At 49.3% G+C, this 14040-nt stretch overlaps 2 long non-coding RNA genes across 2 annotated transcripts in view; one reads left to right on the top strand and one right to left on the bottom strand.

The window, feature by feature from the left end:
* LOC111837047 (uncharacterized) overlaps positions 1-14040 on the top strand; it is a 144244-nt gene that overhangs the window by 75126 nt on the left and 55078 nt on the right. The window lies entirely within an intron of this gene.
* On the bottom strand, positions 8590-9436 carry LOC140593506 (uncharacterized). Its single transcript, XR_011993905.1, has 3 exons — positions 9270-9436; positions 8901-8967; positions 8590-8719 (listed from the first exon to the last, which is right to left on the bottom strand). It is a non-coding gene; the product is annotated as an uncharacterized lncRNA (long non-coding RNA).

Below are 14040 nucleotides of genomic sequence, written 5' to 3' on the forward strand. Positions count from 1 at the left end.
ATTAGACATAATTTACGTTGGAAGCACTAGGGATAATTTTAGTTTAAGTGATGATGGGGCAATCCTATATCCTACAAGTGTCACAGGTGATTCCAATTTAAATCAGCAAATTTCTGCCATAGTTGCTGGTGAAAATATGGAGGATAGCAATATTGTTACAATATTCAATGGAGAACTCTCTGGGATAGAAGAACAAAATCTAGAGGACACCTTGCCTGTAGTACAAGAACACAGAGATCCAGGCAGAATCCTTGTTGTCCATCGCAGCCAGATACTATCTGAGCTTATTGAACATTTCACTGATGAAAGCCTGCTATGCATTGAGTCAGAAATCAAAGTAAAGCTTCTTCTACCAAATGGCCAGTATGAGATGGGACATGATGAAGGAGGTGTTCTCAGGGATTGCCTCTCAGAATTCTGGCATGAATTCTATGAACAATGTACAACAGGCAGCAATTATAAGGTGCCATTTCTCCGACATGATTATGGCAAGAAAAAGTGGCAGAGTATAGGTAGAATTATTTCTTTTGGCTGGCAGAAAGAAAAATACTTCCCCATCAAGCTTGCTCCAGTAATACTGGAACAGGCAGCTCTTGGATATGTGAAGAGCAATCTGGTTGACAATTTTCTAAAATATGTCTCAGAATTGGACCGTAATACTTTGGAATCTTGTCGCACAGACTTCAACAGTTCTGACCAAGATGAATTATTTGAAATCCTGGACAACTACAGCTGCAGAAGAGTGCCAAATTCACACAACTTTGAAAAAATTTTACAAGAATTGGCACACAAAACCCTTATCCAAGAACCTGCTTATGTTATTGAACAGTGGGAAAGTGTGCTTGGTCCCCTCAGCAAAACCCTTGAGGAAATAGAAATCATGTATGAAAACCTGCAGCCAACAACAAGGAAAATTGTACGGTCACTGAAGTTTCCTTCCACAATGAATGCACAGGAAAAGGAGATTTCAAAGTTCATTTCAACATATTTGCGAGAGTGTGATGGGAAGAAACAGTGTCTATTTCTCAGATTCTGCACAGGATCAGATCAGATATGCAAGGGTTTGAGAGGAGACCAATGGCACATACATGTGGCTGCTATTTGAGAGTGTCTGTTCATTATGATAACTATCCGGACTTCAGGTGCGAAATGAACAAAGTCTTAGAGAGTAATGTGTGGGTAATGGACATAGTTTAGTTGGCTATCAAACTTAAGACTACCAAATATGCTTTATGTACATCTTTCACCAGAATATACATTCAAGCTCACTACGATATTCTTATTCAGTATCCTTTTAAAATCCATCTAAGGCTGTTATCTTAGAATATTTAAGGTATACAACATTTTCATTTTGTGCAGAATGTTCAGTATTTCACAAAAAAGTTTGAGTTACACTTCTATTTTTGACATTCTGGTACAAAAATTTGTTTTATACTGTATTTTGAGTATGGTACCGCAATTTCATTTAAATTTTCTTTTTTGCCATGTGCATCTCTTAGGTCATCAAGGATTTTGTACAATAAACTGCTGCTGTCTAATAGTTAATAAAGGTACAAGTTTTGGGTTTTGTATTATTTCGTTACAATATCCGACCAGATTTTATTTGCACTTGAGTGTTCATGAGGACGAACCACCTGATTTTTCTTAACACCTGAGTTAAAGGCAGCAGTTTTAAATTAGAATTCATTAACTTCGTTAGAGGTTGTTGGAGCTACAGTTTTGAATTTTGCAGACCCTAAATTTCACGGATGTTTGATTTATTTGTATGAGTAATTTGGAAATGTATGGATGTTTTAAGAAACTCTAATAAAATGTCGAGATTACAGATGATGTCCAGTTCAGAGAGGGCAACTTCCTTGAGTTTAGTATGTTTATTATTTGTACAGTGTTTTCATTGCAGTTGGTGAAATATATATGTAAACGAGAGATGTTACTGTCACGCCCCGCTCCGTCCGCTCCCGCTGTGTGCCACGCCCACCTCATTACCTCCTGTTTCGCCCTAATTGTTCCCACCTGTAGCTCGTTCTCTGTTACCTAGTCTTGTGTATTTAGTCCGAGTCTCAGTCTGTATTCCCCAGATCTGTCATCGTTGTATGGTCCGTCGTTGTCTGCACCTGTCCTTTTGCCTTTAATAAACCCTTCACCGGACCTTTTGGCTTCGTTCGCCTGCTTCCGTGCTCGCGTTCACCTCCGAAGCTGACAGAATGACAGATCTCCCGGAAAGCATGAAGCAGCAGTCCGAGCACCACTGGCTCGGACTGCTGCAGGACTTCATGTACTGGCATGCCCAGCCCGAGGTACAGGAGGAACCGCTAGCCCTGGAGCTGGCTAGCCGGGGCCGGGACATGCTCCGGAAGGAGCGCCCGCCGGGGCAGGAGTACCCGCTAGGTAAAGCCCGGAAATGCCTCCGTCGGCTGCAACGCCGGCTCGCCGAGCGTGGGGAGAAGCAACAGGAGGAGACTCCGTCGCTCTTCCTAGGAGCTTGCTATCTCCTCCCCGCCTTCGCCGACACCAGCGCTACGAGCCTGGCAAGCTCGCATCCGGAGCAGCCTCCTCCGATGGAGGCCTATTGCTATCGGCCAGAGCGTCTGGGACAAGGCGGAATACGCGCCGCGAGAGACGGCATTCCCCGGGTTCCCAAAGCCCTGAAAGGGAGGGCGCCCACGCGCTCAGCACCCTTCCTGCCGGCTCCAGACCTACATGCTCTGGATCTGCCCGCGGCACCGGACCAGTTCGATCCGGACCTGCCGGCTGTTGATGCCGCCGCACTGCCCGCGGCACCGCCGGCTGCTGATGCCGCCGCACTGCCCGCGGCACCGCCGGCTGCTGATGCCGCCGCACTGCCTGCGGCACCGCCTGCTGATGCCGCCGCACTGCCTGCGGCACTGCCTGCTGATGCCGCTGATCTGCCAGCGGCTTTGCCTCTCCTGCCTGCTGCCTCCGCCGATCCGCCTGCGGCTGCTCTGCCTGCTGCCGCCGCCGATCTGCCTGCGGCTGCGCTGCCTGCTGCCGCCGCCGATCTGCCTGTGGCTGCGCTGCCTGCCGCCGCTTCGGATCTGCCCGCGGCTGCCCCGCCTGCTGCCTCCGCCGATCCGCCTGCGGCTGCGCTGCCTGCCGCCGCTTCGGATCTGCCCGCGGCTGCGCTGCCTGCTGCCGCCGCCGATCTGCCCACGGCTGCGCTGCCTGCTGCCGCCGCCGATCTGCCTGCGGCTGCGCTGCCTGCTGCCGCCGCCGATCCGCCTGCGGCTGCGCTGCCTGCTGCCTCCGCCGATCCGCCTGCGGCTGCGCTGCCTGCTGCCGCCGCCGTTCTGCCTGTGGCTGCGCTGCCTGCTGCCGCCGCTCCGGATCTGCCCGCGGCTGCGCTGCCTGCCGCTGCTCCGGATCTGCCCGCGGCTGCGCTGCCTGCAGCCCCGCCTGCTGCAGCCGCCGCGAGGACAGCAGCACCGCCCGACCTGCCAGTCCTGCCTGTCTTCCCTGCTGCAGCTGCCGCCGCTCTGCCTGCGGCACTGCCTGCTGCAGCTACCGCCGCTTCGTCAGCGGCACCGCCCGTCCTGCCTGTCTTCCCTGCTGCAGCGGCCGCCGCTCTGCCTGCGGCACCGCCTGCTGCAGCTTCCGCCGCTTTGTTAGCGGCACCGCCTGTCCTGCCTGGCTTACCTGCAGTCCCGGTGGCTGGCCGCATGGAGGCTGCGCCCGCCGAGGCGCCCCCGGCTGGCCGCGTGCTGGTGGCGCCCGCCGAGGCGCCCCCTGCTGGCCGCATGGAGGCTGCGCCTGCCGAGACGCCCCCTGCTGGCCGCGTGGAGGCTGCGCCCGCCGAGGCGCCCCCTGCTGGCCGCGTAGAGGCTGCGCCCGCCGAGACGCCGCCCGCCGAGGCGTCCCTCTCTGGCGCGCCCGGAGTGCGCGCCTTTGGGGGGGGGGTTCTGCCCCGCGACGGCGCCCCCTGCTGGCCACGGGAGGGCAGCGCCCATCCTGCCGGCACCTGAACTGCCTGTCCTGCCGGCACCTGAACTGCCTGTCCTGCCGGCACCTGAACTGCCTGTCCTGCCGGCACCTGAACTGCCTAAGGTTGCCACGGTTACGTCCCCTGCTGCCCGCGTGCTGGTGGCGCTCAATGAGGCGCCCCCTGCGGGCCGCACGCCCGAGCCCGTCTCACCTGACCGGCCCGTCTCGCCTGTCCAGCCGGCCCAGCCCTGCTCACCTGTCCAGCCGGCCACCGTTCCAGTCCTGCCCGCGGCCCCGCCTGAGGCCGCCGTTCCAGTCCTGCCCGCGGCCCCGCCTGAGGCCGCCGTTCCAGTCCTGCCCGCGGCCCCGCCTGAGGCTGCCGTTCCAGTCCTGCCCGTGGCCCCGCCTGAGGCCGCCGCTCTGCCTGCGGCCACACCCGAGGTTCCGGCTGCCCCGCCTGTGGCCTCTTTGGAGGCCAAGACACTTGTCTGCCCAGACTCGACCTCCCTCCTGACTCCCTCTCCCTTACCCCGGCCAGACCGACACCGCCCAGGACCCCGCCTGTCAGTGTCCCGTAAGGGACGGGGTCACAGGCGTCGGGCCTGGGTCCCGCCCGCCATGCCCCCTGGCTCGCCCGTTCGGCCCCTAGCTGTGGCTCGGTGGCTGCCTGCGGGTCCTGCGCCTCGGGGTCGGCGGTCGCCGCCGGGTCCCCCCCTGGTCCCTGGGTGCCGGTCCTCGGTCCCGCCTCCGGCTCCCGGTCGGCCGCCTCCGGGCCCCCCTGCTCCGGCTTGGCGTCGGACGGCGCCTTCGCCGGCTACGGCTGCGCCTCCGCCTGCCGCGGCTTCCCCCTCCTGCCTGCCTTCCCTGGTGTTCCCTCCTGCTCCCTCCTGGTCCCCTCCGTCACTCCCTCGTCCCGTCCCCTTGGTCCCTGGGTGGTCCCCTCCTGCTCCCTTCTCCCTCTCCCCTGCGGCCCTTCCGGCCGCTGCCCGTCGCCCGCCTGGGCCTTTTCGTGCTCCCCTTGTTCCTCCTCCCTTTCCGTTCGTCCCGCCTGTTTCTCCCTCTGGTCCCTTTGTTCCTCCTTTTGGCACCCCTGGCCCTTTCGTGTCGCCTGTGGGTGTTCCCCCTGTGTCTCCCTTCTGGGCCTGTCTCTCCGCCTTCCCTGTCCTCTGTCAGGTCTTGTCCTTCTTTTCGTCCCTGTTCGTGTTTTGCGTCTCCGTCCTGTTCCCTGGGTTTGGTTGACGTTCTGTTTTGTCTTTCAGGTCCTGTTCCCTCGTCCCGTCCGTCGCCTCCTCTCGGGCGCGCCCGGTGGGCGCGCCTTTGGGGGGGGGTTATGTCACGCCCCGCTCCGTCCGCTCCCGCTGTGTGCCACGCCCACCTCATTACCTCCTGTTTCGCCCTAATTGTTCCCACCTGTAGCTCGTTCTCTGTTACCTAGTCTTGTGTATTTAGTCCGAGTCTCAGTCTGTATTCCCCAGATCTGTCATCGTTGTATGGTCCGTCGTTGTCTGCACCTGTCCTTTTGCCTTTAATAAACCCTTCACCGGACCTTTTGGCTTCGTTCGCCTGCTTCCGTGCTCGCGTTCACCTCCGAAGCTGACAGTTACTCTCAACAATTTTGCATAATGTTAGATAATGTAATTGTGTAACCAAAGCTGTGTTTGTTTGATTTGTGATCATCGTCTATAGTTCATTAAAATTGTTGAGGCCGTTTGATTGTTCTGACACTCATTATTTTCTTGCTTCACCCTACTTCACACTTGAGTAAGAAATGGATAGATCTACTCTTGCATTTCATGAGTATAATTATACACGTACATTTATAAGCAGTGTATAATTGACAAAGAGTGCAGAGGCTTCTATTTCACTATTCCTGCTCAAGGCCCCTGAGGACCATTTCACGCAGCCTTAGATAAAAGTCAGTGATTTTATACACATCAACTGGCATTGAAAGGTTGTGCTCAGCCATCAGTTCAACACAGATATTAAAGACATCTTCATCACAGGGGTAGTCCTTTACACAGCAGTCTTCTCGACAGATATCAATCTTGATTTGGTCAACTGCCTGCAAGTAGTTCAGTGCGTCATACAGCCAGGGGACAGCATGCATCACTGAAGGTCGTCCACTGGGAGAGCGAGGATTGTGGGTTGGCCTTATTCTGTGGTTATTCCAAGCAGCCAGTACTTCACTGAGCTCTTCCTGCATAACATAAACAAATTGCTGTTAAAAATTTTTTTGCACATTCACTTTATCATTTAAAAAACTGATTAATAAATAAAACCAAAGGTGATAATTTTATTTTATTGTTCCTATCAAAATTTGTAACGACAAGTAGTAGGTTATTTACCTGTATGGTGTTCTGGAAGCAAAACTGAATAAGTGATTTGTCAATGAAAGTGTCAAAAAAATGTCCATCTTCTTTGAGCTGCTCAAAATGGTCCATCCAAAACTGAACACACTGTGCTCTTAGTGTAGCCCACCAGCGTTCAATTCTCTGATTTCCTGTGCTCGGCCCAAAAGTGACATATTCCGTATCATCCACGTGAGCATTGTGCAGAAACCTTTGCATTACAGCAACATGAGTGTTTTCTGTACCATGATCTAGTCGTATTCTTTGTGGAACACCGTTATTATTATATACAGCGTCAATAAAATAACCTGCAATTATTCGTGGGTCATTGTTTGTTTTGTATGCTTCTAACCAAATCATTTTTCTAGAGAAACCGTCAATGCATCCGTTGATGCATATCCCGTAAGGTTTTAACTTGTCGTACCCATCAATATGCCACACATAGTTTGGACCGCGGCTACAGTACTGCCGGCGTCTCAGACGGTTTTGTGCACGCAGATCTACTCCTCGCCCATCCATAAGGCGCAGTAACTGACGGACGGTTTCCCTGTCCGTTATTATCCCAGACATCCAGCATTTCTGGTGCATCCAGCGATAGCCATGAAGTCGACCTGAAGTCTGCAGCTGTTCATGTATAAATGAGGCAACCTCTGCCTCGTCTGTCTTGTTTCGTCTTCGCCAGAGCTGATTCTTACGCAGCATTCTTTCCAGGCTCCGAAGACTCATTTTTATATTGTGTGATTCCTCCAGTGACAGTAATATTTCATAGTTTGTATAACCACGATGAAAGTACTCCTCTACAATCCTATTCATTGTGCAAATTGTGTATAATTATGACGGCCACTGTTTAAAATAAGCAGCAATTGAGACAATTGAAGTCACAATGACGATTTGAGTAGGCTACTCTGACTTTATAAGTCAGAATTCTGATAAGTCGTAATTACGAGATATAAAGTCGCAATTGCGAGATATAAAGTCAGAATTCTGACTTACTAAGTCGCAATTGCGAGATATAAAGTCAGAAGTCTGACTTACTAAGTCGCAATTGCGAGATATAAAGTCGCAATTGCGACATATAAAGTCAGAATTCTGACTTACTAAGTCGCAACTGCGAGATATAAAGTCGCAATTGTGACTTACTAAGTCGCAATTGCGAGATTCCGTGGCTTATATTTTTTTACTACCTGGCGGAAACGGGCTTCCATACATATTTGCTCTTCGTAATTAGATGTATAATAATAATTATAACGTCTAATATTTATCTTCTATTATTTTTTCTAATATTTTGGGTAATACGAGTGTAATTTTCATGACCTAGCCTGTCCGATCCTCTTGTGTGCCACGCCCCCTTATTAACCACATATGCAACCCTGATTGTGGCCAGTTGTTTTCTGTCAATTTCATTCTGTTTCTGTCAGTGTCTATAACACCAGGTCTGTCGTTGACGTTTTGATGTTGCATGTTCCTGTCCCGCATTTGGAGTGATTCCAAATAAACCCTTCAATCCTGACTCCTCGTGTCCCCGTTCCTGCTTCCCTGTCCAGCAGTCATAAACTATTGGTGACTAAAGGATGTTATTCCACGTCTAGAGGGCTCTAATAATGTTAAAAACCGTATTTAGAAGGTCGTAAACAGGTTTCCAATGCTCTAACTACGAAAATATTTGATTTCTAAAGAATCCTATTTCGCGGATTTCGCCTATTGCAGGTTATTTTTAGAACGTAACTCCCGCGATTAACGAGGGACCACTGTATTACTAAACCATAGATTATTTTAAAAATAGTTTGTGCTTATCACATTTGAATTATACATTTATAAAAGTAGTTTGTACTTATAATTAAGAATTGCATAACTTATTTGATAAGTACACAATTTTATTACATTTTATCACCTGTAGTCCTGATTGTGACTGTCAATGGTGACCAGATTTTTTCCCCCCTCAGAGTATTATATTGAAGCCTTAAAGACTGCAGAATTATGCTTCTCGCAGAGCTTTTCTCTATACTTCTGTTATTCGAAGATAATGTACGTCCTACATAAATAAATCACTATACATAGATAATTTGGCAAACATTTTATTTGTAGTGTATTGATGTATAAATTTGAACAAACGTGCAAAAAAAACAAAAAACAGTATATGGAACGGAATAAAATAAGGAAAAATTTGTATTATGTAAACATGGCATGAATTTTAAGACCCATCCCATCAACACAATTAGAGAGTAAGGTTTCCATATCCTCCCTATTATTAAAAATAAACATGAATGGGTCATTCCTGTTGCCACTTTGACCCTCCAGGACCTCCCTGAGTGCTTCCTGCTGATCCTCAGCCTCCATCTGGAGAACAGCAGGTTCAGTCACCTCTCCACTGGAGAGTGATTCTTGCAAATCCAGCACACAGCACTGCAGAGGTCCCTCATGACGCGCGACTCCTATATGACATTGGAAGTGAATATCAGGGGTTAGGGTTAGTTAATCAGGCGCAGCTGGTAGTCAACAGGAAAACCACCTGAGAAAAATGAGGGACATACACACACACACCTCACTATTACACTGGGTACAGCAGTCAGTTACAGCTTGCCCACCAGGTCTGAGAACAGCAGAAGTGCTCACCCTCGAGAGAGGCTCCAAGTTCGCTTTCAGCAGGTGTGAAGCTTCCTCAGTCTTCCTCTGTCCATGTCTGAGTAGTACAAGTACACATCACACACACTACCAAGACTTAATGTTTCAATATCTCAATGTATCATCAATGGTGTCATTAATACCCATATACGCAAAACCTATCCATTAGCTGAATGCACTACCACTGAAGAATTAATGGAATATTACCTTAAAAATAACAAAAATATAATATTCAGCCTCCCTGCTGGGCTTTACCCGGTATTCTATATGTGACAGAAACCTCCTTCACTGCAGAGAAAGTGCACTTGATTCTGCATCTGAATGCATCTCAATGTACAACAAGATGCTTTCCATACATACTTTTCCAAACCACTGTTCATCAGAGTTAGGCACCACCATTTTCTTATCCATGGCATGTTAGACTGAATATAAAAAGACAAAAACCATGCATTCAGAATGTTAGGACACCTTTTTCTCTTATAGATAACTATGCAACATTCTACAGCGTCGCAAAGAATACCTTCTTAATGACGTACTTACAGCAGTAAAGTGGACTGGTTCCCCCAAGGCCATGCAGAGTGCATACTGACAAAATGGAGGGGAGGGGGGATAAAAACTTCAATTGAAACTACATCACAAGTGTTACACCCGACAATTCAAGGTAGTCCTTCTTACACACCACAGTCCACAGATCCAGTCTGTTTTGGAACATCCTGCAAAATACATTGCATGATACTAAGGACAGTTGTTTCCAATAGAAATGTAGCAATAGAAAATGCTGAAATCCACTTTACCATGTTTTTCAGTAGATTCCAGTCTCCTGCGGCAATTTGGTTTGCCAGTTTGCTACAATTAGAAATTTGGAATTGTCAGCGGCATTATGACTACAGCTTATCATGCAAGCAAGATTAAAACTTTATGCAAGAATTAATGGACACACGGAACACCTTCTGTCACATGCACATGCGTACACACACACATAGTCCTGGTCTGCAACCACAGAAAAATATTCCACATTGACTTAACAATGGTAGTACACCAAGTTTCTCTGGTATTGTGTTGGTCCAATGATTCACTGTTTATGAATGGCATGAACCAATGTGGAACATTTAGTATCAATATGGCAAAGGTAGCGAACACTGATGCGCAACTGCGCAGGAACTTTGCAGTTGAACAACCTGTATAAATCGACATAAAGGCCATCTCCAAACCCATGAAGGTTTGTCGAGTCAAAAAAGCGGATGAATGATTCATTTATTATGCGATTCATTCATTATGAATTCTGTTGAAGGAATTTAATAAATGAATACATCGTCAGTTTGACAGACTTTTTACAACACAACTTACAAAAAGTTGCGGGTCTTTAATAAAGAGATCAAAACATACAGACAAAGCATGAAATGGTACAACACAAATGGGTACCAAGGAATGCTATATGTTAGTTAGATCTAGTTAAATAAACACTGTTCTGAGAACATATCTACTTCATTCACCAGAGTTTAGGAAAATCTACTTACTGTAGGTCAATATGATTTTAAAAACCAAAAATTTCTACAGATGACATACCTTGGAATGAAATTCCGGTCTTTGCGTGTGAATGCTCCTGAGCTTGCAGTAACGTTGTCGGTTTAAACATCGTTACTGGGCACAAAGGGCAATGGAAACTATTGTAAGTTAGCACATCTTGCTAACTGAGGCACGGCATTCCTTCGCCAAATTGACCTGCGCATCTGTTGGTCAAAATGAAAAACAAAACTCCGTGAGAACGATTGTGTATGCATTTATGGGCTTTTGAAGGAGTGTGATTACTTGAATACAATTCAGCAACACAGCGATTTGAGTCAGGCTAATTTACATTTACTTTATATATGCATTTGAGTGGCATGAAAACACCATTCAACTGATCAGAGTAATCCGCACATGAAAATAAGTTAAACTATTAAGTAAAAGTAGCAACAACCTAAACACGGACTATGTTTTATAGCAGCCAAACAATAGCGAACAAAAAAACAATTCCAACCGTTCTAAACATAACTAACAAAAACCATTCCACTTCTAAACATAGCAAACAAAGTTCCCATCTTTCCTGATTAACTAATAACTGAACATATTTAAACAATTAAAACTGAACTTACCGTTCTACTTTCCTTCGCCAATGTCTTGCTAAACAATGGACGCGCTGCTAATGCTCGTGAGTATCCGCCAAACTTTATGCGTGACGTCATTTCCGGGCGCTCTCAGTGGATTTCCTGCGTCTCAGTGGACGTGAGCCTCAGTGGATGTCTGCAGCCAGACCCTTCTCGAAATTTCAGTCAAATCGCTGCCTCTCTTACCTCTCTCACCCAGGGAAAGCCGTCCCAGCGGAACGAGCCTTCGCAAAGCTCAAACATGCCTTCTGTACGGCCCCCGTCTTACAACAGCCACAGCCAGAGCTCCCTTTCGAAATCGAAGTGGACGCCTCGGACGCTGGAGTGGGGGCAGTATTGATTCAACGTCACCCTGAAACAGGACGCCGTTGTCCCTGTGCCTATTATTCTAGGAAGCTGACCGCGGCCGAACACAATTATGGAGTGGGCGACAGGGAGCTTCTGGCCATTTACCGAGCCTTAGAGGAATGGCGTCATTGGCTGGAGGGGGCCCGGCACCCCTTCGTGGTGATGACAGATCACCGTAATCTGGAGTACTGTACCTCCGATCGGCCAAACGACTCACCTCACGTCAAGCCACATGGGCGCAGTGGTTTTCGCATTTTTCGTTCAGGGTAAGTTTCCTGCCAGGAGAGTAAAATGTAAAAGCTGACGCTTTGTCCCGACAGTTTGATTCTCCAGGGAATGAGGAACAAAGTCATCCCATTCTCGACCACTCCTGTTTCATCTCCTCCATTACCTGGGACCTGGAAGGCAAGATCCGAGTTGATACGGAACACCACTCCGCACCCTCCGCGTGTCCTCCGGACAGGCTCTACGTACCTGCACAACTCCGACGAGAGGTACTGCAGTGGGTCCGCGCCACCCAAAAAAAACTAGAGAAAAGGTATTGGTGGCCGAACTGGCAACGTGACGTGCAGCGTTTCGTAGAGTACAAGTCTTCCCCATTAAGTCCCGCAGGGTTGCTACAACCGTTACCTGTGGCGTCGCGACCCTGTTCCCATGTCTGCATGGATTTCATCACGGACCTTCCTCGATCCATGGGGAAGATGACCATCTTGACTATTGTGGATAGGTTTTCAAAGATGTGCCGACTCGTAGCCCCGTCGAAACTCCCCACGTCCATGGAATTAGCAGAGGTCCTAATACAGGAGCTGTTCCACTGCACCGGTATACCCGAGGATATCGTTTCAGACCGAGGACCCCAATTTGCCTCCAGAGTTTTCAAAGAGTTGACAACGAAGCTACGGATCTCCCTGAGCCTCGCCTCGGCATACCACCCGCAATCCAACGGCTTGGCCGAAAGGACGAACCAGGAGGTGTCCAAAGCCTTGCGTTTCTTATGTAAGGGAAACCCTGCCACTTGGGCCACTCACCTTGTTTGGGTCGAATACTCCCTGAACTCTAGAATCAGCCCTGTGACTTCATTAACCCCTTTCCAGTGTGTCTTAGGCTTCCAGCCACCGCTGTTCCCTTGGGATTCGTCGCCAGGACCCGTGCCGCACGTGGACACGTGGTACCGAGACTGCAGACAAGCCTGGCAGCTGGTGCAACGTTCCCTTCGCCGACAGGGAGGGCTCCACAAGATCCGAGCGGACCGCCATCGGCGAAGTGGGTTCCCCTATCGAGTGGGACAACAGGTGTGGTTGTCCACGAGGAATCTGCGTATACCCGGGTGTAGGAAACTGACTGCCGAATACATCGGTCCTTTCCGTATCCTGAAGAAGTTGGGACCCGTCACGTTGAAACTACAATTGCCCCGTGTTTATCGAATAAACCCCACGTTTCACGTATCCTTATTAAAAAAATGTTAGTTTCCCCAGATACAGCGGACGACGTGCCGCCTCCGGTTGTCGACGGGGTAGCGTCCACCAAAGTCCGGTCCATTCGTGACTCCTGTCGTCGGCAAGGGAAGCTACAATACTTGGTGGACTGGGACAGCGACAATCCGGATGAGAGCTGCTGGATCTCGGCCACGGGTCTTCAGGAGCCCGACCTGGTCATGGAATTCCATCGCTCCCATCCAGAGAAACCGGCCCCTTGTCCGCGGGGTAGACCTCGGCGGAAACGTCGGCCTCCCGGTGGCGGCCGTCAGGGGGGGGTACTGTCACGCCCCTGGGAGGCGGAACCCAGCCGGTGACACCGATCCACGCCAATCAGATAAAAGAATCACCAGAACAGAAGAACATCGCGAAGTATTGAGCCAATGTTATACAGCCGTACTGAGCAAACTTCCTGTCTCCCGTCTGCCCTGACTTCCCGGATTCGCCTGTCTTACCTTTGTCCGTACCTCACCTCTTTGCCTTTCCTCCTCAGCGTCTTCATCCTACCTGATCCTTCAGTCCCGACGTACTCTGCCTTCCTCGTCGTCCCTGCCTCCTGTGCCCTGTTCCTGTGCGTCTGTGTTGGACTGACCTTCCCGGTATCGACCCTCGCCCACGTATCCCGACTACGATCTCCGCTCGCCGATTACCAGTTCCTTTCGCCTTTCACCCCCACGGGGCAACCCCTCGGGATTGCCGCTCCATACAGTCTTGCCGCAGTCGTATCAATAAACCGGTTATTGCCTTGCACCCCTGGATCCTTGCCTGTCTGTTCCTCCCCCCTCTGCCTGACACAACCATCACTTCAATTTAATTTCACTTATTTTGTCTTGCTTTCACAAGTTGAGAGAACACCATGTGGCAAAAGTACATACTATTAGGGATGGGCCAAACCATATTTTTTCCAGTTCCGATCAGATTACGATAATATACTTTATATATTAATTTTTCTAAGCTATTATATATATACAGGTGGAAAAAATATATGACAAAAATATTTAATTAAGCTACTACAAACACATAACATACTGTTCCACCTCGTTTGTACGTCTTGTTTTAAGCGTTTTTGAGGCATTTGCAGTTCAATATGAATATCTTCAAAAGAAGTATGCACAAGTGCTGAATGCTTATTCCCAAATCGACTCCCAAACCATCCATTGT

The sequence above is a fragment of the Paramormyrops kingsleyae genome, chromosome 12 (assembly GCF_048594095.1).
Source record: "Paramormyrops kingsleyae isolate MSU_618 chromosome 12, PKINGS_0.4, whole genome shotgun sequence".
NCBI classification, from domain to species: domain Eukaryota; kingdom Metazoa; phylum Chordata; class Actinopteri; order Osteoglossiformes; family Mormyridae; genus Paramormyrops; species Paramormyrops kingsleyae.